We start from the raw sequence: 24,097 nt of genomic DNA on the forward strand, positions 1-24,097 counted from the left end.
ACACTGGAAATGAATACAGCTTTCATTGTCATCCTAAGCATAGAATAAGCAAAAAGTACAAAATAAGGCAATTTTGAGTTATTTATGGTTTAGTCACATTATGGAATGCAAAGCCTTTTAGGTCTTATTCTTAAGAACAAAAATATACATAGGCAGCTGGAGAGATGGGTCAGTACCCACATTGAGTGGCTTACAACAGATTTCAGTTTTAGTTCCAAGGGAGCTGACACCCTCTTCTGGCTTAGCTGGCATCTATATGCACAGGACCCACATAGTTTGCCTATAGGAAAACACATATTCACTATTAATTTTTAATTAACCTTTAAAAATACAAGAGAAAATCTCACAGTGTACATAAAGTTAGCACATATGGAATTATATTCTAAGGTTGTAGAATTTACCAGTAAATTGTAACTCTTTTCCCTGTGTATTTCCTTCTTAAAAGTAAGACAGAACTGCCAAATACAAATCAGAAGAAACATAACATCCCCCTTGCCATTCTATTTTAACAGACCAATCATTTTCATGATACCATGCTCATTTATAGCCCCAGTCAGTACTCATGCAGTATTATTAAGTTACTGTGTGTGGGTTTTAACTTTCCCCTTTATATACTTTCCTATTCAAACTCAAGAGTGTGGGACTGGGGAGATGGTTCAGTGGTTAAAGCTATTGTTCTGAAAGTAGGTGTATTGGCTATTTTTGTGTCAACTTGACACAGCTGGAGTTATCACAAAGAAAGTGCTTCAGTTGGGGAAATGCCTCCATGAGATTCAGCTGTAAGGCATTTTCTCAATTAGTGGTGAATGGGGGGAGGTCCCCTTGGTGGTGGTGCTATCTCTGGGCTGGTAGTCTTGGTTCTATAAGAGAGCAGCCTAAGCAAGGCAGGGAAGCAAGCCAGTAAAGAACATCCCTCCATGGCCTCTGCATCAGCTCCTGCTTCCTTCCCTGCTTGAGTTCCAGTCCTGACTTCCTTTGGTGATGAACAGCAATGTGGAAGTGTAAGCTGAATAAACCCTTTCCTCCCCAACTTGCTTCTTGGTCATGATATTTTGTCCAGGAATAGAAACCCTGACTAGGACAGTAGGAGAAACAGAGTTTTTATCCTCAGCACTCACAGAAATGTAGAGAAAGCATGCATGACAGACAGCCTGTAGGCAGAAGCAGCATACCAAAGACAAACCAGAAATTCACCCTAGACAAATTGGCTCTTAGTTCAGGTGCAATACTGCCATAATTTATAAAATGTGGCACAGGCAAGGAAGGCAGCCAGTATCAATTTTTGCCTTTTAAACCACAGGCACACATGTATGTGTACATGGTCCTGCCCACACATGCACAAAAAACACACCGCACACACATCTTCCATAAAATAATATATACATATTGTATGTGTAATACATACATATGTGTGTATGTATGTGTATATATGTATACATATATATATAATACACAAAAATATACAAATAGAAATGTTTTCTATTACATACATGCTTTCTCAACTATAATCCTCAGCATATTTTGTATATGATACTATCATTATTACTAGTCACCTGGGCCACACTTCATCCCTAATATAGGATTTCTCAGTTGTTGGCTAAGTATAGTCTTCCACTGTCCCAGGGGCAACTCCGAGAGTCTCTCATTCCTAGTTCACTGGTGAACTATGGGAGCAATTCTCATTTTACCACAGAAGGCTCAGCCTTCACAAGTGACCACAAACGTGATTTCCTGACCCTGACCAGTTGCCCGTCAAACTTCTCACTAGTGTTCTCTTATGACGTGTGGATGGTACACATATTCTCTTCTCATACTTCCCAATGCTGGAGACCAGATTTAGTGAATAGACAGATTCTCAGAAGATGCTTCCTAAATGGCTTCAAAGTTTGGCTTTATCCAAACAGATTGTTTGTTGAAACACTATATGAATAGGCATTCCTCACTGCTAACAGCATAATAATCCCTACTGAGTTTAAGTAAGGCTTACTTCACAACTTTCTCAGAATGTACTTTCTCATGTTTGCCCTCCCTTGTCTTACCTTGGCAACTATTTCTGAAAAATTATCCTTTAGTTGCCAAGGCTACCTCTTGGAAAAGGTAGGCGTATCATTCTGGAAGATTAATCTAATTCTTTGAGGAAATGCTATACTGGAGACCATAGAATCATTAGTATACTTTGTTATGTTAGTATTTAATATTTCTTGAAAATTTATTTTTAATTGTGTGTAGGTGTGTGTTTGCATGTCGATATGTATACACGAGTGCAGGTGTCCTTAGAAGCCAAAGACATTGGTTCTCCTGGAGAGGAAGACAGATGGTTGTGAGCAGCCGGACATGGGTTCTGGAACCCAAACTCAGGTCCTCTGGAAGTGTATCAAGTTCTCTTAACTGCTGAGTCAACTCCTCAGCTTTTATATTAATATTTTGAAACTACAATTTTATACTTGCAAATGGTCTCTGCATTCCCTAACCTTACTCACATAATGAATTAGATTCCGGTTGAGGAGGCTTCTGATTTGTGCACCAGCATCTGGTATCCAGTTTGAGAACCTTCAGAATACTGGTCAATTTCAGAATACTGCTCTATTTCAACCAGTGATTGCTTTCTCCAAATGCCCAGAATTCAACAAAGATCAAGCAAAGGTGATACACCAGGGAGGCGTTTTAAGAAATGCACACTGGTGGGTGTTCAATGCCTCCTTTGCCAAAACACCACCTCACGTGACTTTTTTGGTTTTCTTCATTTCACAAATGAACAGATATAAGCTCCCATGGCAAATACATGCTGATATACAGGCACCAAAACCCATAATTTACTTTAGACCTTGTGGAAAGAAACTATGTCAGTACCTGGGCATACATTATTGCAGGTTTTTCTCAGAAACTGAGGACTTAATGAAGCAGTTTTGTTCTGATTGTGGGTGAATCTTTCTAAGGCTCAAACAGAAGGGCACTTTAATAGCAGCGTTGCCATTACTTGCAGTGGTGGAGTTTCTTTTATGGTACTTTGAGGCAAAATATAATTTCCACACAATTTTGATTTCAGGAACTCTTAGTTCAGAACAATGTGAATGACCGTGGGTGTTTGATCACATGTGCAGAGCCCAGACTCCTGGGTCAACACAGTGACTATTTTCTGTGCTCTCTAGCCTTCTTTGATCCTTGAAGGACTGAGGCAGACAGGCCTCTTTCAGAAATAGTGACAGATTCTGCCTAGACTTGTCTTTGCTTCCAAGCAAAGAAAACACCTGAGCCCAGTAAGGCTCTGAAAAACTAACCACCTTACTAACACCTCACTAACTGTGCTTGACACCGTTTGAATGTGAAATGTCCACTATAAGCTTATGACTGATTCCCCAATTGGTGCTGCTGACAAGGTAAGTCATGGAACCTTTAGGAAGCAAGGCCTAGCTATAGGAAGTCAGTAACTGGGGAAGAGTCTTACATCCAGAACCTACTTTCTGTCCTTTATTTGCCTCCTGTCTGCTATCACAATTGTAGCCAAGCACAAAACTACAAACTTAGTCAAGAGCTCCAACCATTATGCTTCCCCAGCATGAAAATGATCTAAAATGAATAAAACTCACTCTAACTTAGTTTGTCAGACTGTGTTGGTGTTCTGTACCTATATCAGAAAACAATACTGAATTAAATAGGTCTACATGAGTGATATTATGGTATACATAAGTGATCCCAAAAATTCTATCAGAAAACTCCTACATCTGATAAATACCTTCAGCAAGGTGACTGGATATAAAATTAACTCAAGAAAATCAGTAGCTCTCCTTTATACAAATGACAAACAAGCCAAGAAAAAAGTTAGGGAGAAAATAATTTTCCCAATTGCCACAAATATAAAATATCTTTATATGACTCTAACCAAGCAAGTGAAAGACATATATGACAAGAATTTCAAGTCCCTGAAGAAAGAAACTGAAAAAGATATCAGAAGATGGAAAGATCTCCCATGTTCATGAACTGGTAGAAATAACATAATGGAAATGGACATTTTACAAAAAGCAATCTACAGATTATATGCAATTCCCATAAAAATTCTGACATAATTTTTAAGGTACTTGAAAGAACAATTCTCAACTTCATATTCAAACAACTTCATATTCAAATAAGAAATCCAGGATATCCAAAAACAATCCTATACAATAAAATAAATTGTAAAGTTATCATCATTCCTACATCCAAGTTGTACTACAGAATAATAGTAATAAAAACTGCATACTATTGATATAAAAATAGACAGGCTGATCAATGGAATAAAATCAAAGACCCAAAAATAAACCAACACACCTACAGACACTTGACTTTTTTACAAAGAAGTAAAAACCATGCAATGGAAAAGGGAGAGTGTATTAAACAACTGATGCTGGTCTAATGCTATGTCTGCATGTAGAATAATGCATTATGTCAATATTTATCTATATTTTATCAATATTACTCTGGACAAAACCCAAATCCAAGTGGATCAAAGACATCCATATAAAACCAGATACAGTAAATCTAATAAAATAGATAGTGGAGAATAGTCTTGAACTCAGGAGATAACTTCATGAAGAGAACACCACCAATGGTTCAGGCTCTAAGATCAACAATGGATAAATGGGACCTCAGGTCCTCATGAAACTGATAAGCAAAGTATATTATCAAGAAAATGACAGCCTACAGATTGGGAAAATATCTTCATCAACCCCACATCTTGCAGATGGCTAATATACAAAATACATAAAGAGCTCAAGAAATTAGACACAAACAATTCATATAACCGAACTTTAAAAATGGGGAATAAAATTAACTCAAACAAATTTATGACCTCTCTCTACACAAAGGATAAACAGGCTGAGAAAGTAATTAGGGAAACAACAACCTTCAAAATAATATAAAATACCTTGGTGTGATTCTAATTAAGGAAGTGAAAGATCTGTATGATAAGAACTTCAAGTCTTTGAAGAAAGATATCAAAGAAGATCTCAGAAGATGAATAGATCTCCCATGCTCATGGATTGGCAGAATTAATATAGTCAAAATGACTATATTGCCAAAAGCAATCTACAGATTCAATACAATCCCCATCAAAATTCCAACTCAATTCTTCACCGAGTTAGAAAGGGCAATTTGTAAATTCATATGAAATAACAAAACCCTAGGATAGCAAAAAACTATTCTCAACAATAAAAGAACCTCTGGTGGAATCATCATGCCTGCCCCCAAGCTATACTACAGAGCAATTGTGATAAAAACTACATGTTACAGGTACAACGACAGGCAGGTAGATTAATGGAATAGAATTGAAGACCCAGAAATGAACTCACACACCTATGGTCACTTGATTTTTGACAAAGGAGCTAAGACCATCCAGTGGAAAGAAGACAGCATCTTCAACAAATGGTGCTGGGTCAACTGGAAGTTTTCATGTACAAGAATGTGACTTGATCCATCCTTATCTCCTTGTACAAAGCTCAAATCTAAGTGGATCAAAGAACTCCACATAAAACCAGAGACTCTGAAACTTATAGAGGAGAACGTGGGGAAAAGCCTCAAAGATATGGGCACAGGGGAAAGATTCTTGAACAGAACACTAATGGCTTGTGCTGAAAGATCAAGAATGGACAAATGGGACCTCATAAAATTGAAAAGCTTCTGAAAGGCAAAGGACACTGTCAATAAGACCAAAAGGCAACCTACAGATTGGGAAACGAGCTTAAACAATCCTAAATCTGAAAGGGGGCTAATATGCAATATATATAAAGAACTCAAGAAGTTGTACTCCAGAAAACCAAATAACCCTATTAAAAATGGGGTACAGAGCTAAACAAAGAATTCTCAACTGCGGAATACCAATTGGCTGAGAAGCATTAAAAAAATGTTCAACATCCTTAATCATTAGGGAAATGCAAATCAAAACAACCCTGAGATTCTACCTCACAGCAGTCGGAATATCTAAGATCAAAAATTCAGGCGACAGCTGCTGCTGGCAAGGATGAGGAGAAAGAGGAACACTCCTCCATTGTTGGTGGGATTGCAAGCTTGTGCAACCTGGTGGAAATCAGTCTGGAAATCAGTCTGTCGGATCCTCAGAAAATTGGACATAGTTCTACCAGAATAACCAACAATATCTCTCCTGGGCATATACCCAGAAGATGTTCCAACATGTAATAAGGACACATGCTCCACTATGTTCATAGCAGCCTTATTTATAATAGGTAGAAGCTGGAAAGAACCCAGATGTCCCTCAACAGAAGAATGGATTCAGAAAATGTGGTACATTTACACAATGGGGTACTATGCAGCTATTAAAAACAATGAGTTTATGAAATTCTTAGACAAATAGATGGATCTGGAGGATATGATCTTGAGTGGGGGAACTCAATCACAAAAGAACACACATGATATGCACCGACTGACAAGTGAATATTATCCCAGAAGCTTAGAATTCTTCTTATAAGAGGGAACAAAATAACCATGGAAGGAATTACAGAGACAAAGTTGAGAGCAGAGACTGAAGGAATGACCATTCATAGACTGCCCCTCTTGGGGATCCATCCCATAAACAATAAGCAAACCCAGACATATGGCAGATGCCAAAAAGAGCCCGCTCACAGGAGCCTGATATAACCCTGATATAACTGTCTTCTCAGGGCCTTTAGCAGTGCCTGGCAAAAACAGAAGTGGATGCTCACAATCATCCATTGGATGGAGCACAAGGTCCCCAATGAAGGAGACAGAGAAAGTACCCAAGGAGCTGAAGGGGTCTGAAATCCCATAGGAGGATCATCAAAATGAACTAACCAGTACCACCCAGAGCTCCTTGGAACAAAACCACCAATCAAAGAAAGCACATGGTGGGATATGTGGCCCCAGCTGTATATGTAGCTGAGGATGGCGTAGTCGGTCATTAATAGGAGGAGAGACCCTAGGTCCTGTGAAGGGTCTATGCCCCAGTATTGGAGAAGGCCAGGTCTAGGAATGGAAGTGGGTGTGTTGGGGAGCAGGGGGAGGGGGGAGGGGGATAGAGGATTTTCAGAGGAGAATCTAGGAAAGGGGAACACTTGAAATGTAAATAAAGAAAATATCTAATAATTTTTTTTAAAATGGGGTACAGAGCTAAACAGAGAATTCTCAATAGAGGAATCTCTAATGGATGAGAAACACTTAAAGAAATGTTGAATGTCCTTAGTCATCAGGGAGAAACAAATCAAAACGACTCTCAGATTCTACCTTACACCAATCAGAATGGCTAAGAACAAAAACTCAATGATAGCACATGGTGTCAAGGATGTAGAGCAAGGGAAATACTCCCATGTTGCAGCTAGGAGTGCAAGCTTGTACAAGGATTCTGGAAATCAGTTTAGTGGTTTCTCGGAAAACTGAGAATAGTTCTGAACCTCAAGACCCAGCTATACCACTCCTGGTCTTATGTCCAAAAGATTCTTCATCATCTTACAAAGACACTTGTTCAACTATGTTCATTGCAGCTTTATTCATAATAGCTAGAAACTGGAAACAACCTAGATGTTCCTCAACTGAAGAATGGATAAAGGAAATGTGGTTCATTTACACAGTGGAATACTAGTCATGTTTTTTTTTTAAACAAGGACATCATGAACTTTGCAGGCAAGTGGGTAGAACTAGAAAATATCATCCTGAGTGAGTAAACCCAGACCCAAAAGGCCATGCTGATATGTACTCACTGATATGGCTAAGGGGATATTAGCCATAAAGTACAGGATAACTAAGCTACAATCTTCAGAGCCAAAGAAGCCAAATACCAAGGAGGGACAAAGGGGAGATGGTTGAAACCTTTCTTTAAAAGGAAATAAAATAGTTATTAGAGGTAGTAGAGAGAGGGAACTAACTGGGTAGGAGAGGGGATAAGGAGGGGAGCAGTGAAGTGGGGGAATCAGGTGTAGGGAGAGCAGGAGAAAGAGAATGGAAATTCACAGAAGGGGGATCTCTAGGATGTGCCAGAAACCTGGGATGAGATGGGGGACTCCAAGGGTGTCTATGGGTGTGACTCTAGCTGAGACTCTTGCAGTGGGGCTTATGGATACTGAAGTGGCCACTTTCTAACCAGGCAGGACTCCCAGTGGAGGGATAAGGACAGGAACCCACCCACAAAACTTTTGACTAAAATTGTGTCCTGTCTACAAGTTGTGCAAAGGCAAAGATGGAACAGAGCTGGTGGAAATGGGTAATCAATGACTGCCCCAAATTGAGATTCATCCCATGGGTAAGAACAAATCCCTGACCCTATTAATGATACTCTGTTATGCTTTCAGACAGAGCCTACCATAAAAGTCCTCAGAGAGGCTCCTCCCAGCAGCCAGAATTCATATACCCTATCCATTTACAATTTTTACACCTATGCTAAATATTGTTTTTAACTTATAGCATACTTCTTAGTAGCTTTTCTGTTTTTAGTTTAATGGCCAACGATGATGGATAACTGGGTTGCAATCGCTGTCATGCATTATTTCTAGAACTTTCATGAGTTTATTGTTGTTACAACAGAAAGAATTCTCCTTACTGAGTGTTACTGAGGACAAAGCTTCATCAGAACCTCTGACAATGAAAGGATTCTGAAATAAAATCAGAAGACACATTCAAACCACAACACAAAACCTATGAGATGGTTCTCTGGGGAGTGGTATGGAATGCTGACTTCCAGGCTCAAAGTAGCTAATTAGACCTTTTAATTCACATATTATTTGCACTCTCTTTCTATATATATATATATATATATATATATATATATATATATATATATATATATGTGTGTGTGTGTGTGTGTGTGTGTGTGCAATAAAAATGTCACCCCCTATAATAAAAAGGAAAGAGGATCATGGATCATGAAACCCCAGTCCCTCCCAGAGAGGTATATACTATTGATGGTTGGTAGGGGAATAGGGAAAAGAGGCATAGTCTTCAGTAATCTATCAGTGGAACAGACACACACACCTACACACAAACACACAGCAAAGACAACAAATATAAAGTAGGGAGGAGGGGTAAGAGAAGATAATCAGGTGAATATCATTGGACATGCATAAAAACGTCAAAATGTAACATATTACATGTACATATTATAATAGTAAATATATCTGTTTAACTTAAATGAAATAAAATGTGGTCATGCAGTAATTTAAATTAACAGAAATAAAATAGGGTTTGCTGGGCATTGATAAATCACCCCTTTATCCTAGTCACTAAGGCAAAGACAAGTGAATCTCTGAGTCCAAGCCCAGACTAGTTCAGCACAGGAGGCTGCCAACTCACTCCCTATCTATTCAATATAGTACTCAAAGTTCTAGCCTGAACAATTAGACAACAAATGGAGGTCAAAGGGAATCAAATTGGAAAGGAAAAAGTCAAGACTTTTGTGGGGGAGAGGGGTATCAGTCTTGTTTGGCTTTGTCCTAGGTCTCTAAGCTAGCCATGCTCTGGATCCTGGCGGTTCAGGCAGTATCAGGTGTCAGATTCCTCTTGTAGCATGAGTCTCAGTCAGGACCAGCAATTTTTTGGCCACTCCCACAATTTCTGTGCAGCCTTTAACCCAGCACAAATTATAGGTAGGACAAATTGTAGCTTCAAAGTTATGTGTCTAGTTTGGTGTCCTAATACCTCCACTAGAAGTCTTTCCTGGTGAAGGGAAATTATCCATTAACTTCACAATCCCAACCTCTAGAAGTTTTAGCTATAATCACCCTCTTAGATTCCTTGGAGTTTCCATTACACTGGGTATCTAGCTTGTTCTCAAAATGGACCACATTTCTATTTGTTTGTCCCTATATTCTCTCCTTCCATCCTCCCCTAACCTAATTAGTACTGTTCCCATTACACACCCTGTCCCACAAATCAGGAGTCTTTTCTATTTCTCCTTCCCAAGCAGATTCATAGACACCCCTTTGAGCTCTCCTTCTGTCACCTCTCTGTATCTTTGGATTGTAACATTATTACTTTACAGCCAATAGTCCGTACATAGCATGAATGTGTTTTTTCTTGGTTTACCACACTCAGCATGATTTTTTTTGAGACCCATCCAATTACAAATTTTATTAAGTCATTGTATTTTTTAATAAATTATTTTATATATTTACATTCCAAAAGTTGCCCCTTTACATGGTCCCCCCTCGATGAGTTCCTCAATTAATCTCCCATCTCTTTTGCTTCTCAGAGGGGGCTCCCCACCCACCCCACTTCACACCTGCCAGTATCCTTCTTTCCTTGGGCATCAAGTTTCTACAGGATTAATTGTATCCTCTCTCATTCAGGACAGACAAAGCAGTCCTCTGCTACAAATGTTCAATAGCTAATCAATACATTGTATAGACTTACCACATTTTCTTAATCCATTCTTTAGTTGAGGAATATCTATATTTTTTCCAGTTACTGGCTATTTCGAATGAAGCTACTATAAACACAATTGAGCAATGTCCTACTTTTATGGAGAATGCATTTTGTAAGGCCATTTTTACCCTCTTGATCCATGAACATAGCAGAACTTTCCATCTTCTGATATCTTCTTGTATTTGTTTTTATACAGACTTCATATTCTTGTCCTACTTATCTTCGATTGGCTTAGAGTTCTGTGAAAATATTTTATGGTATTTGTGGCTATTTAAAGGGTATTATTTCCTGAGTTCTTCCTCAACCCTTTGGCTTTTATATATATGACGGCTACTGATTTTGGTTTTTTTTTTTTTAAGTTATCTTCTATCCAGATATTTTAAATAAGGTGTTTATCAGCTGTAGGTGTTCTCTGGTAGAATTTTTGGTGTCACTAATATATAATAACATATCATCTTCAAATAACAATACTTTGACTTCTTCTATTCTAAGTTGTATTCTCTTGATCTCTTTTGGTTGTATTATTGCTCTGGATAGAACTTTAAGCACTATATTAAATTTATGTAGGGAGACTATACAGTCTTGTGTGACTCCTCATCAGAGCACATCAAATACACCATTTTAGAAGGATTATTTTTAGTTTCTCTCCACTTAATTTGATGCTAGGTATCAGTTTGCTCTATATTGACTTCAGTAGTTTAGGTTTGTCCCTGTATCCTTTATCTCTCCAAGATATTTTTCATGAAGGTGTGTTGGGCTCTTTCAAAGATCTTTTCAGCATCTAATGAGATGATCATGTTGTGTTGTTTTTTCTTTTGTTTCTTTACATGATGGATTACATTGGCAGACTTGCACATGTTAAAATTTATCTTCATCCCTGAGATGAATCCAACTTGATCTTCATGAATGGTGTATTTGATGTGCTCTTAAATTTGGTTGAAATATTTTAATATCTATATTCACATAGTTTCATAAGGAATATTGGTGTGTACTTCTTTCTTTGTGAGTCTCTTTTTTTGTTTTGTTTTTGGTAACAGAGTAGTTGTGGTTTCCATTTTCAATTTTGTGGAATAATTTCAGGGGTGAACATTAGCTCTTCTTTGAAACTCAAGAAGGATTTTGTGCTAAAATATTTTGGCCCTGAGGTTTGTCTTCTTCCTTCCTTCCTTCCTCCCTTCCTTCCTTCCTTCCTTCCTTCCTCCCTGCCTCCCTCCCTCCCTCCCTCCCTCCCTCCCTCCCTCCCTTCCTTCCTTCCTTCCTTCCTTCCTTCCTTCCTTCCTTCCTTCTTCCCTCCCTCCTTCCTTCCTTCTTTCTTTCTCTCTCTTTTTTCCTTTCTTCCTTCCTTCCTTTCTCTCTTTCTCTCTCTTTCTTTCTTTCTTTCTTTCTTTCTTTCTTTCTTTCTTTCTTTCTTTCTTTCTTTCTTCCTTCCTTCCTTCCTTCCTTCCTTCCTTCCTTCCTTCCTTCCTTCCTTCTTTCTTTCTTTCTTTCTTTCTTTCTTTCTTTCTTTCTTTCTTTCTTTCTTTCTTTCTTTCTTTCTCTCTTCCTTTCTTTCTCTTTACCTGATGGAAAACCATTAATGATTGTGTCTATTTCCTTAAGAGCTATGGATCTATTTAAATTGATTATCTGGTCTTGATTTAACTGTGGAAAGTGATATCAATCAAGAAATTTATGCATTTCTTTTAGAAGTTCTAATTCTATGGAGTACAGATTTTCAAAGTATGATATAAGGATCAGTGAATTTTCAAAGTGCTTCTATGTCTCCTTTTTCATTCTGACATTGTTCTCTCTCTAACTTTTGTTAGTTTGGATAAAGATTTGTCTGTCTTGTGTACTTTCTCAAAGACCTAACCCTTTTTTTCATTGATTCATTGTGTTGATCTCTTTGTTTCTGTTTTATTGATTTCAGCCCTCAGATTATTTCTGCCTTCTACTCTTTTGGGGTATATTTGCTTCTTTTTGTGCTAGAGTTTTCATGTATGTTGCTAATTTAGCAGCATGGCATCTTTCTAATTCTTTATGAAGGCACTTGTGCTATGAGATTTCTTCTTACCACTTGTGTTCCATGGGTTTGGGCTATGTTGGGCATTCTTCTTCACTGAGTTCTATCAAGTCTTTAATGTCTTTATTTCTGCCTTGACCCAGTGGTCATTCAGTAGAGTGTTGCTCAGTTTTCTTGACGTTATAGGCTTTCTGTTGTTTCTATTTTGGTTGAAATCCTGCATTAATTCATGTTGGTGTGATAAGATACATTTGGTTATTTCAATATTCTCAAATTTTTGGAAATTTGCTTTGTGAACAACTGTGCATTCAATTTTGGAGAATGTAATATGGTTTTCTAAGAAGAAGGTGTATCCTTTTGTGTTTAGATGAAACGTTCTGCAAATATCTCTAAGGGCAATGTTGTCAGAGCATCTATTAGTTTCATTATTTTAGCATTTAGTTTCACTATGGATGATTTATCCATTGGTGACAAAATTATTGATGTTAATGACTCACACTGTTAATGTGTGGGATTCACTGTATAATTAAGCTTTAGAAATGTTTCTTTCTCAAATGTGGGTGCCCTTGCATTTGAGGCATGCATATATTTTCATTCTGATGTCTTGTGTTTTCCTATATTTCTTTTGATTTATTCATTTATGTATTTATTTATACATGCATGTCCATATGTATTTATTTATTCATTTACGTATTTGTTCATTTTACATCTGAATCATAGCACCCCCTAATGTCTTATATACCCCTAAACTTAAACACTCCCACCATCCCCTGTTCCTTTCTCCTCTGATAAAAGGTACCTGGATACAAACACAAATGGCTCATCAAAGTACTTCAGGATTATGCACATCCTCTCCCACTGAGTCTGGATAAGGTAGCTCAGTTAGGGGAATAGATTCTATAGGGAATCATCAGAGTCAGGAAAGGCCTTACTCCAGTTGTTGTGAGATCTGAATAAAGAACAATCTGCACATCTTCTCCATATGTGAGGAAGTCCTAGGTCCAGCTTATGTATGCTCTTTGGCTAGTGGTTAAGTCTCTTGTAGTCCACAAGAGTTCTCCATTTTCCTGGGTTTCCTTAAGGGATTTATTTCCTGTGTAAGAACTAGTATTAAATTTGATTTAAAATATAAAGCATTTCCTTTGACACATTTTCAGCTGTGTCAAAATATCCAGGGTTCACTGGAAAAGTATAGGTGGTCTCTGGGGCTACCATACTACCCTAGGTGTTCTTGTCTGTTTCTTACAATGGCCTACATTCATCTGGGTTTGGAGAAAGGATAAGGTCATGTGCCACTTTTGACTTTTATCTTCTTGGGAGAATTATTTTTTCTTGCTTTATTTCTTCTCTTATCTTCTGGCTTGAACACCCTGTGATTGTGGTAATCAGAGTCTTTCGTCTAGTAGTATCTATCCACTGGGGTTTTGGTGACCTGTGTAACTTCTGAAGTTTTGGGTTTGGGGTTCCTGTTTCCTGTGAGGTTCTAGAAATTAGCAAAGTCTTGAGAGTTCTGGATACTGGTTTGGTTTATGGGGTTACTGGTATCTCATTATCCTGAGGTTTTTAATGCTGGCATATTATATGCTAGAGGAGGAGTCTTTTTCAATCATTGTCTTCAGGCTATGGATTTCAGGAGAGGACTAAATTGGGGTTATATTCATATGACATAGCTGATTTATATAAAATACAAACAAATTTAAAATTCATAAACAGCACAAAAATGTATATTATGTCTTAATCGGTTTATGGCATTGTACATGTCACTGCTCTAGTTTTTTATTTTGAATTCAGTTCTTGTTTCTTTGGTTTTGTTTTTGTTTTCAGAGCTGAGGTCTTACTAGGTTGTTGAAGCTGTCACTAAGTGTGCATCACAAAAGGTATTTTTTTGTGTTTGTAAATACTTATCCCCCCAGATCGATATGTGAACACCTAGTTTATTCTGAATTTCAATTGCACATCCATGTAGAATATGAAAATACAAAGATGTCTATACTTGCTATTGAAATTTCTTTTTTTTTTATTTTTAATATTTTTATTACATATTTTCCTCAATTACATTTCCAATGCTATCCCAAAAGTCCCCCATAGCGCCCCCCACTTCCCTACCCACCCATTCCCATTCTTTTGGCCCTGGCATTCCCCTATATTGGGGCATATAAAGTTTGCAAGTCCAATGGGCCTCTCTTTTCATTGATGGCCGACTAGGCCATCTTTCGATACATATGCAGCTAGAGACAAGAGCTCCGGGGTTCTGGTTAGTACATCATGTTGTTCCAACAATAGGGTTGCAGATCCCTTTAGCTCCTTGGGTACTTTCTCTAGCTTCTCCATTGGGAGCCCTGTGATACATCCAATAGCTGACTGTGAACATCCACTCCTGTGTTTGCTAGGCCCCGGCATCATCTCACAAGAGACAGCTATATTTGGGTCCTTTCAGCAAAATCTTGCTAGTGTATGCAATGGTGTCAGCGTTTAGAAGATGATTATGGGACGGATCCCTGGATACAGCAGTCTCTAAATGGTCCATCATTTCATCACAGCTACGAACTTTGTCTCTGTAACTCCTTCCCTGGGTGTTTTGTTCCCAATTCTAAGAAGGGGCACAGTGTCCACACTTTGGTCTTCATTCTTCTTGAGTTTCATGCATTTATCAAATTGTATCTTATATCTTGGGTATCCTAAGTTTTGGGCTAATATCCACTTATCAATGAATACATATTGTGTGAGTTCTTTTGTGATTGTGTTACTTCACTCAAGATGATGCCCTCCAGGTCCATCCATTTGCCTAGGAATTTCATAAATTCATTCTTTTTAATAGCTGAGTAGTACTCCATTGTGTAAATGTACCATAATTTCTGTATCCATTCCTCTGTTGAGGGACATCTGGGTTCTTTCCAGCTTCTGGCTATTATAAATAGGGCTGCTATGAACATAGTGGAGCATGTGTCCTTTTTACCGGTTGGGACATCTGGATATATGCCCAGGAGAGGTATTGCCGGATCCTCCGGTAGTACTATGTCCAATTTTCTGAGGAACCGCCAGACTGATTTCCAGAGTGGTTGTACAAGCTTGCAATCCCACCAACAATGGAGGAGTGTTCCTCTTTCTCCACATCCTCGCCAGCATCTGCTGTCACCTGAATTTTTGATCTTAGCCATTCTGACTGGTGTGAGGTGGAATTTCAGGGTTGTTTTGATTTGCATTTTCCTGATGATTAAGGATGTTGAAAATTTTTTCAGGTGCTTCTCTGCCATTCAGTATTCCTCAGGTGAGAATTCTTTGTTCAGTTCTGAGCCCCATTTTTTAATGGGGTTATTTGATTTTCTGGAGTCCACCTTCTTGAGTTCTTTATATATATTGGATATTAGTCCTCTATCTGATTTAGGATAGGTAAAGATCCTTTCCCAATCTGTCTTTCTGTCTTATTGATGGTGTGTTTTGCCTTGCAGAAGCTTTGCAGTTTCATGAGGTCCCATTTGTCAATCCTAGATCTTATGGCACAAGCCATTGCTGTTCTATTCAGGAATTTTTCCCCTGTGCCCATATCTTCAAGGCTTTTCCCCACTTTCTCCTCTATAAGTTTCAGTGTCTCTGGTTTTATGTGAAGTTCCTTGATCCACTTGAATCCACTTGATTCGCATTCTTCTACATGTTAACAACCAGTTGTGCCAGCACCATTTGTTGAAAATGCTATCTTTCTTCCACTGGATGTTTTTAGCTCCCTTGTCGAAGATCAAGTGACCGTAGGTGTGTGGGTTCATTTCTGGGTCTTCAATTCTATTCCATTGGTCTATTTGTCTGTCACTATACCAGTACCATGCAGTTTTTATCACAATTGCTCTGTAGTAGAGCTTTAGGTCCGGCATGGTGATTCCACCAGAGGTTCTTTTATCCTTGAGAAGAGTTTTTGCTATCCTAGGTTTTTTGTTATTCCAGATGAACTTGCAGATTGCACTTTCTAATTCGTTGAAGAATTGATTTGGAATTTTGATGGGGATTGCATTGAATCTGTAGATTGCTTTTGGCAAGATAGCCATTTTTACAATGTTGATCCTGCCAATCCATGAGCATGGGAGATCTTTCCATCTTCTGAGATCTTCTATAATTTCTTTCTTCAGAGACTTGAAGTTTTTATTATACAGATCTTTCACTTCCTTAGTTAGAGTCACGCCAAGATATTTTATATTATTTGTGACTATTGAGAAGGGTGTTGTTTCCCTAATTTCTTTCTCAGCCTGTTTATTCTTTGTGTAGAGAAAGGCCATTGATTTGTTTGAGTTAATTTTATATCCAGCTACTTCACCGAAGCTGTTTATCAGGCTTAGGAGTTCTCTGGTGGAATTTTTAGGGTCACTTAGATATACTATCATATCATCTGCAAAAAGTGATATTTTGACTTCATCTTTTCCAATTTGTATCCCTTTGATCTCCTTTTATTGTCGAATTGCTCTGGCTAGGACTTCAAGTACAATGTTGAATAGGTATGGAGAAAGTGGACAGCCTTGTCTAGTCCCTGATTTTAGAGGGATTGCTTCAAGCTTCTCACCATTTACTTTGATGTTGGCTACTGGTTTGCTGTAGATTGCTTTTATCATGTTTAGGTATGGGCCTTGAATTCCTGATCTTTCCAAGACTTTTATCATGAATGGGTGTTGGATCTTGTCAAATGCTTTTTCCGCATCTAACGAGATGACCATGTGGTTTTTGTCTTTGAGTTTGTTTATATACTGGATTACGTTGATGGATTTCCGTATATTGAACCATCCCTGCATCCCTGGGATGAAACCTACTTGGTCAGGATGGATGATTGTTTTGATGTGTTCTTGGATTCGGTTAGCAAGAACTTTATTGAGGATTTTTGCATCAATATTCATAAGGGATATTGGTCTGAAGTTTTCTATCTTTGTTGGGTCTTTTTGTGGTTTAGGTATCAGAGTAATTGTGGCTTCATAGAATGAGTTGGGTAGAGTACCTTCTGTTTCTATTTTGTGGAATAGTTTGTGAAGAACTGGGATTAGATCTTCTTTGAAGGTCTGATAGAACTCTGCACTAAACCCATCTGGTCCTGGGCTTTTTTTAGTTGGGAGACTATTAATGACTGCTTCTATTTCTTTGGGGGATATAGGGCTGTTTAGATCATTAACCTGATCTTGATTCAACTTTGGTACCTGGTATCTGTTTAGGAACTTCTCCATTTCATCCAGGTTCTCCAGTTTTTTTGAGTATAGCCTTTGGTAGAAGGATCTGATGGTGTTTTGGATGTCTTCAGGATCTGTTGTTATGTCTCCTTTTTCATTTCTGATTTTGTTAATTAGGATGCTTTCCCTGTGCCCTCTAGTGAGTCTGGCTAAGGGTTTATCTATCTTGTTGATTTTCTCAAAGAACCAGCTCCTTGATTGGTTGATTCTTTGAATAGTTTTTCTTGTTTCCACTTGGTTGATTTCGCCCCTGAGTTTGATTATTTCCTGCCGTCTACTCCTCTTGGGTGAATTTGCTTCCTTTTGTTCTAGTGCTTTTAGGTGTGTTGTCAAGCTGCTAATGTGTGCTCTCTCTAGTTTCCTTTTGGAGGCACTCAGAGCTATGAGTTTTCCTCTTAGAAATGCTTTCATTGTGTCCCATAAGTTTGGGTATGTTGTGGCTTCATTTTCATTGAACTCTAAAACGTCCTTAATTTCTTTCTTTATTCCTTCCTTGACCAAGGTATCATTGAGAAGAGTGTTGTTCAGTTTCCACGTGAAGGTTGGCTTTCTATTATTTATTTTGTTATTGAAGATCAGCCTTAGTCCATGGTGATCTGATAGGATGCATGGGACAATTTCAATATTTTTGTATCTGTTGAGGCCTGTTTTGTGACCAATTATGTGGTCAATTTTGGAGAAGGTACCATGAGGTGCTGAGAAGAAGGTATATCCTTTTGTTTTAGGATAGAATGTTCTGTAGATATCTGCCAGATCCATTTGATTCATAATTTCTCTTAGTTTCTCTGTGTCCCTGTTTAGTTTCTGTTTCCATGATCTGTCCATTGGTGAAAGTGGTGTGTTGAAGTCTCCCACTATTATTGTATGAGGTGCAATGTGTGCTTTGAGATTTACTAAAGTTTCTTTAATGAATGTGGCTGCCTTTGTATTTGGAGCATAGATATTCAGGATTGATAGTTCCTCTTGGAGGATTTTACCTTTGATGAGTATGAAGTGTCCCTCCCTGTCTTTTTTAATGACTTTGGGTTGGAAGTCAATCTTATCAGATATTAGAATGGCTACTCCAGCTTGTTTCTTCATGCCATTTGCTTGGAAAATTGTTTTCCAGCCTGTCATTCTGAGGTAGTGTCTATCCTTTTCTCTGAGATGAGTTTCCTGTAAGCAGCAAAATGTTGGGTCTTGTTTGTGTAGCCAGTTTGTTAGTCTATGTCTTTTTATCGGGGAGTTGAGTCCATTGATATTAAGAGATATTAAGGAAAAGTAATTGTTGTTTCCTGTTATTTTTGTTGTTAAAGTTGGCATTCTGTTCTTGTGGCTGTCTTCTTTTAGGTTTGTTGAGGAATTACCTTCTTGTTGTTTCTAGGGCGTGGTTCCTGTCCTTGTATTGGTTTTTTTCTGTTATTATCCTTTGAAGGGCTGGATTCGTGGAGAGATAATGTGTGAATTTGGTTTTGTCGTGGAATACTTTGGTTTCCCCATCTATGTTAATTGAGAGTTTGGCTGGGTATAGTAGCCTGGGCTGGAATTTGTGTTCTTTTAGTGTCTGTATAACATCCGTCCAGGATCTTCTCGCTTTCATAGTCTGTGGTGGAAAATCTGGTGTAATTCTGATAGGCTTGCCTTTATATGTTACTTGGCCTTTTTCTCTTACTGCTTTTAGTATTCTATCTTTATTTAGATCATTTGTTGTTCTGATTATTATGTGTTGGGAGGTATTTCTTTTCTGGTCCAGTCTATTTGGAGTTCTGTAGGCTTCTTGTATGTTCATGGGCATCTCTTTCTTTAGATTTGGGAAGTTTTCTTCTATAGTTTTGTTGAAGATGTTTGCTGGTCCTTTGAGTTGAAAATCTTCATTCTCATCCACTCCTATTATCCGTAGGTTTGGTCTTCTCATTGTGTCCTGTATTTCTTGGATGTTTTGAGTTAGGATCTTTTTGCATTTTACATTTTCCTTGATTGTTGTGCCGAAGTTCTCTATGGAATCTTCTGCACCTGAGATTCTCTCTTCCATCTCTTGTATTCTGTTGCTGATGCTCGTATCTATGGTTCCAGATTTCTTTCCTAGGGTTTCTATCTCCAGTGTTGCCTCATTTTGGGTTTTCTTTATTGTGTCTACTTCCCTTTTTAGGTCTAGTATGGTTTTGTTCATTTCCATCATCTGTTTGGATGTGTTTTCCTGTTTTTCTGTAAGGACTTCTACCTGTTTGATTATGTTATCCTGTTTTTCTTTAAGGATTTGTAACTCTTTAGCAGTGTTCTCCTGCAATTCTTTAAGGGATTTTTGTGCTTCCTCTTTACTGTCTTCTGCCTGTTTAGCAGTGTTCTCCTGTATTTCTTTAAGTGTGTTATTAAAGTCCTTCTTGAAGTCCTCTACCATCATCAGGAGATATGCTTTTAGATCCGTGTCTAGCTTTTCCGGTGTGTTGGGGTGCCCTGGACTGGGCGAAGTGGGGGTGCTGGGTTCTGATGATGGTGAGTGGTCTTGGTTTCTGTTAGTAAGATTACCTTTCGCCATCTGGTAATCTCTGGGGTTAGTTGTTATCGTTGTCACTGTTTAAAGATTGGAGCAGAAGCTGTGTTCCACTCACCAGCAGTCTCTAAATCCTGCGGCGGGGGTCGTGGGTAGCTGGCGGGTGTCAGGCAACCCTGTGCTCCAGCTACCCCGGCGCTGATCGGCCGGATGAGGCCTGTGGCCCTACTCAGGCCGGTTTCTGCTTCCCTAACTAATGCAGTCTCAGGTCCCGCGCGCAATTGGATTGGAGCAGAAGCTGTGCTCCACTCACTAGAAGTCTTAAGATCCTGTGGCGGGTGTTGTGGGTAGCTGGCGAGTGTCAGCCGACCCTGCGCCCCAGCTGCCCCGGTGCTTTTTTGACTGGAAGAGGCTTGTGGCCCTATGTAGGCCGGATTTCTCTCTCCCCAACCAGAGCAGTCTCAGGTCCCGCGTGATTGGACTGGAGCAGAAGCTGTGTTCCACTCACCAGCAGTCCCAAAATCCTGCGGAGGGGGTCGTGGGTAGCTGGCAGGTGTCAGGCAACCCAGCGCTCCAGCTACCCCAGCGCTGATCTGGCCTGATGAGGCCTGTGGCCCTACTCAGGCCGGTTTCTGCTTCCCTAACTAATGCAGTCTCAGGTCCCGCGCGCAATTGGATTGGAGCAGCGCTATTGAAATTTCTAAATGTAGTGAGCAACAAAACATGCCAAGCTAAGCTTTCTCTACATTTTCTGTTTCTATTAATAGTTCACACAGAACACATGGTTTATTTACTGCCATTAAGTGAGGATAGATGTCTACATATAACAAAAAAATATATCTTGGGATGCTGTTGCTGAAGTTATTGGTGTCACAGGTCTCACCAATCCAATCTTAACAATTTGTCTAACTAAAGCATCTCATGTGATAGTAGTTTGGTCTTGATGACCAAGGTGAAGAACTGTCTTTACAGATAGTTTGGCATTTCCATAGTCAATCACAGTCTGTACTTTAGATGAAGTTCTTTGCAGGCTCTCCATATTATCATGCTTTGTCTGCTATCTTTGCTTATTATCTTGAACTCATCTCCTTCATAATGAGACCCATGTTTCCATGGATATACAAATGAAATCTTTCTCCATTTCAAAAGTGGAAATGTTTCAGGACTTGTTACATTCACCTACTGTGTTTTCTCTAGCTTCCAGATTCAGTCTGCACAAAAGTATGTCCTCCAGAGATCCAGAAGGGATTTCTCCCAGGACAACCCCTGTGCTGCTTTGATTGTATCCCATGTGAGGATGGATATGTGTCAGAGAAACCAGGTAGAGATGGCCACTTTTTTCATGAATAGTAATGCAATTAGATTAAACATTTTCTGACAAAGACATCTTTTAAATCATTTTCTATAAAAGATATAAGCAATGTATGACAAAATAATTAACATCTATCAAATTATTAAATGTTCTTTGCAGTGTGAATGAAGGATAATATTGTTTTCCCTATTACAGTTAGAAAAGACCTACAACCATGTGGATAAGGAAACACCAAAGAAAACACATAAAATGTGAAATATGAATTAAGTCATAAAATTTTCTAAGTACTTGTTTTTAAACTAGACTGAACACTAAGTCAGAGAAAATCCTCAAATTGTCCTAAGTTTCTAAGCACTGAAGGCACATGCATTGCACAGTGGCTGAGGCTTGGACTGCTGTGACAGCCTGCTCAGTTACTGCTCAGTGGAGGTGACAAAAATAGGTTTGATTTCTAGAAATATATTAGAGCAGCTTGATTTATATTATTATTTTGTTGTTGTTGTTGTTCTTGTTGAAGAAACTAAAATCCTCTTGTCCTTTGTCCCATAGCCCACAAGAGTAATCATGTAAAATGATAAATAGGTCTGTGATGGAAAGAAGCACCCTGTAAGCAACACAACTCCCTTGCTAAAGGTCCCAAAGTCTCCACAAAGAATCCATCCAGGGCTGTTCAGACCAGGAGTCAGAGCAGTTGAAAGAAAATGTCTGTTTTACCTGCATTTTTAAATTAACACTGAGTCAAAACATTCCATCATCTGCTATAATCTCACCTCAGCTAGATTTTCCTTGTTCACCAATGCTTGCTCTTGGAGCTTCTCTCCAGGCATAGACTTCTTAGTCTCAGGGACCATGATTGGTGGTTTTGTTTTCCTTCCCATCATCATTCTCATCAATGAATGAGCAGCTAGAGTTGGGTACTTTTGAGTAGGCAAATACATGATTCTCCTCCATGAGGGGAGATTACATGATACAATGAAAACAAATGGGTTTAACCAGCTGTGTGCCAGTGGTTTTGACTCTTTCCTATCAGAAGGTATGACTTCCTCATTCCTGGGCTGTTCTGCAATTGATAAAGACACAGTCCAATTTATTCAACAAATAGAGGAGAAAGAAAGGACCTCATCAATAGAAAAAAAAAAAAAGAAAGAGTTGACAAGTGATTATTTCCTGATATTGAAAACAACTCTGAATGTGTCATATCATCTACACCAAGGCCACTTACATAATCTTAATTTTAAGATATCATATAGATTTTATAATAGATTTCTAGTAAACCCCACTCCAGTCTTTAACTGTGCCAGACTGTTCATAGTTAAATTGACAAATTTGTTGAAGTCAATAGTCAATTTTCCAGTTTTTTTTTTTTTTTTTTTTTTTTTACAATAGGTCAAAGACTCTGTAATCCATGCAGTGAAGATGACTGGTCCAATGCAGAGAAAAACAATTGTGTGCCAAAGCATGTGGCACACATGCTTAATAGGAGGCCCTGGGATTCACCCTTTTCATTCTTTCCATATTTGGGGCACTTGTGGTCTTGGCAGTCACTATTGTATCTGTGACCCACAGACATAGTCCATTAGTGAAATGACCAGGAGCTGAGCTTCCTCATTCAGATGTCTCTGGTTATCACAGTGTTGTCAACCATGCTGTTCATAGGCAAGCCATGCAACTGGTCCTGCATGGTCTGCCAGGTCACTCTGGCACTGGGATTTTGCCTTTGTCTATCTTCCATTCTTGGAAAGACTCTTTCACTCTTTTTTGCATACAGAATTTCTATACCCAAAACCCGGCTTATATCCATGCACCCCATTTTTAGTAAACTCATTGTCCTGATCTGTGTTGTTGGCGAGATTGGCATATGTGCATCGTACTTGGTTTTGAAGCCTCCCAGCATGTTCAAGAACATTGAACATCAGAATATAAAGATCATCTTTGAGTGCAATGAAGGTTCTGTAGAGTTTCTGTGCTCCATATTTGGGTTTGATGTTCTTCTGGCTCTGCTGTGTTTTCTTACATTCTTTGTGGCTCACCAGCTTCCAGGTAACTATTATGAGAGGAAATGTATCACTTTTGGAATGCTGGTCTTTTTCATTGTCTGGATCTCTTTTGTCCCTGCTTACTTGAGCATCAAAGGCAAATTCAAAGTGGATGTTGAAATATTTGTCATATTGGCATCTAGCTATGGCTTGTTCGGCTGTGTAGTTCTTTCCAAGTGCTTCATTATCTTGCTGAGGCCAAAGAGGAACACTGATGAAAATGTTGGTGGAAGAGTCCCCACTTTTGACAGGAGCATCCAGCTGGCCTCAGCCTCTGTGAGCAATGAGCTTAATCGCACCACAGTATTGACTGCTCAGGATGAGTAGAAGTTGTGAACTACATATAACATGCAAATCTGGATAAAGTGATAGCTCGGTCTTCTCCTTAACATTGTTTTACAAGCAGCTGCTGATGCTAGGTGATAATATTTGGGATTTGGCCTTTTATAATGTAATCTTAGCATAGCAAATAAAATCCTATTAAAATGCCATTTGGCAATTATTATAATATGACTTCATTGAAATTGGAAACTATTTCATTACAATATTTTATGGTGATTTTAGAGTAGAGGATATGACAGATATTACTTATCTGAAATGATAAGAAAAAGCTCAGGAAGATATTTTTAAAACTTATTTTCTTTCTTAAGATGTAACAGGAATAGAAACTTTTCAAAGGGATGCTGCCTGCCCTGAGATTTTCTAGGAAATCCTATGTGT

At 38.6% G+C, this 24,097-nt stretch overlaps 1 pseudogene; it reads left to right on the top strand.

The window, feature by feature from the left end:
- The first annotated feature begins 3,344 nt into the window (after positions 1–3,344).
- On the top strand, positions 3,345–23,704 carry LOC110291830 (vomeronasal type-2 receptor 1-like; annotated as a pseudogene).
- The last annotated feature ends 393 nt before the right edge of the window (positions 23,705–24,097 follow it).

The sequence above is a fragment of the Mus caroli genome, unplaced genomic scaffold (assembly GCF_978045245.1).
Source record: "Mus caroli unplaced genomic scaffold, Mus_caroli_1 scaffold_3, whole genome shotgun sequence".
Classification (NCBI taxonomy): Eukaryota; Metazoa; Chordata; class Mammalia; order Rodentia; family Muridae; genus Mus; species Mus caroli.